Raw genomic sequence first — 1,840 nt, forward strand, 5'->3', positions numbered from 1 at the left:
AGTAATGTTGTGAAATATTATTATTATTTAATAACCGTTTTCTATGTGAATATATTGTAAAATTTAATTTATTCTTGTTTTCACAAAGCATGATTTCTGAAGAATCATGTAACACTGAAGACAGGCATAATGATGCTGAAAATTCAGCTTTGATCACTTTTTAAAACATACTGAAATAGAAAATAGTTATAAAAAAATGGTAATTTCACAATATTACTGTATTTTAATCAAATAAATGCAGCAGTGGTGAGCATAAAAGACTTCTTTCAAACACATGACAAATCTGACCCTTAAACTTTAGGTAGTGTATGTTTGAGGTATTACTTACTAGTCATATGGTTCATAATGTCTAGAGATGTTCTTCGACAGGAGATACGCTCCAACTCTAGTGCATGGCCATCAGCATGGAAGAATCTAGGAACATAAACAATCTGTCAGAGTCAACAATATTTATTATACAATGCCATTGCCAGGTTTATTATAAACTATAGCAGAGGTGAAATCCAGAAAATAAAAATAATAATTTACAGAATATACAAAAAAGGATTTAATAACAGAATGTACACTTTTAGGTTTACTTATTTAGTAATGCTCTTACAGTGTTACTTATGTTTGGACATCAAAGCCCTTTTAAAATAACTAACAAGCAAACACACACACAAAAGAAAATTACAGATGCATGGTGATATAGGCGAAATATGTTGTGAAATATGCATATAAAGTTATTTAATAAGCTTTCTCAGATCACCTGTGTTTTCTATCTCTGTCAGCAGCTCCCTTCAGAAATGTTTAAATCAGGAACTTCTCCTGTGTCGTAGAGTTGTTGCTTTTTTTTCGCTTCTGAAATCACAGAACAAGTGGTATCAATATGTTTAGCATGAAAGATCAAAACCTCTTTTAATTAACGTAAGTTTATCCCATTTTCAGCTCCATGTAAGTGACGGATCCGTATCCGATTAACTGTACAGGTTAATTTAATTAGCTTACTTTCATTCATCCATTGACAAATTGCCAGCAAAATATTTATATAAAAAACTCTCATCTACACATAAGATGACATTAAAAGCCCAAACTTTCAGAAAGAAGAGCTCAAGTATATAACTAGTTAACCTTATAGTTAGCCTTACGGTTGAGATGCTAACGGACTCTTTCCGAAGACACTTAACGTTAACCATTTCTATAAAGTAAATATTCAACGGAAGCGTGTCATTTACATGAAAGAAAGTGTCAGGAACGCTTGTATGTAGTATTTCTGTAATTTTAGAGACTAAACTTACCTGAAATTAGTGAAAAAAAACAGTGAGAGACGGGAGTTGCTGCTGACAGTTGAACTGCCGCTCCGTTTCCATGGTGACTTCCTCCACTCCGGTTCAGCGCGCGCACCCATTAAAGCACGTAGAAGTCAGGCAGAATTTATAATATCATATAATATAATAATAGCTTTAGAAATGGTAAACGTGGTGTAGAAATAACATTGACTTTTTTTAACGCATGAATATTCGTACACATGTATCATGAGGAACAATTTTTAAGCTTTAATTTTATGTATTTTTTAAATATATTTTCAAAATATATTTCAATATATTCAACAGTGCTTCATGTCAAATGTCTAATCTATTTATTAGGGCTATGTGGTCCGAAATAAACGTGCTTCTGCTAAATTTGGACTAAATTAGACGGACCAAACAAAACCCCATTTTAAACGTCGTTTTTGGGCTAAATTTGGCCCAAATCTGACGGACCAAACAAAGACCAATTTTCAACGTCGCTTTTTGGGTTAAAAGAAGTCCATGATGGGCCGACTTGATTTAGCCCAAAAAACGACGTCCAAATGACGTCT

At 32.9% G+C, this 1,840-nt stretch overlaps 1 long non-coding RNA gene across 1 annotated transcript; it reads right to left on the bottom strand.

The window, feature by feature from the left end:
- Positions 1–240: 240 nt before the first annotated feature.
- Positions 241–1,541, bottom strand: LOC107746883 (uncharacterized). The gene is made up of 3 exons (XR_001640740.1): positions 1,278–1,541; positions 749–840; positions 241–414 (listed from the first exon to the last, which is right to left on the bottom strand). It is a non-coding gene; the product is annotated as an uncharacterized LOC107746883 (long non-coding RNA).
- Positions 1,542–1,840: the final 299 nt, after the last annotated feature.

Source organism: Sinocyclocheilus rhinocerous, unplaced genomic scaffold, assembly GCF_001515625.1.
Source record: "Sinocyclocheilus rhinocerous isolate Xijiao unplaced genomic scaffold, SAMN03320098_v1.1 scaffold24574, whole genome shotgun sequence".
In the NCBI taxonomy this organism is placed as follows: domain Eukaryota; kingdom Metazoa; phylum Chordata; class Actinopteri; order Cypriniformes; family Cyprinidae; genus Sinocyclocheilus; species Sinocyclocheilus rhinocerous.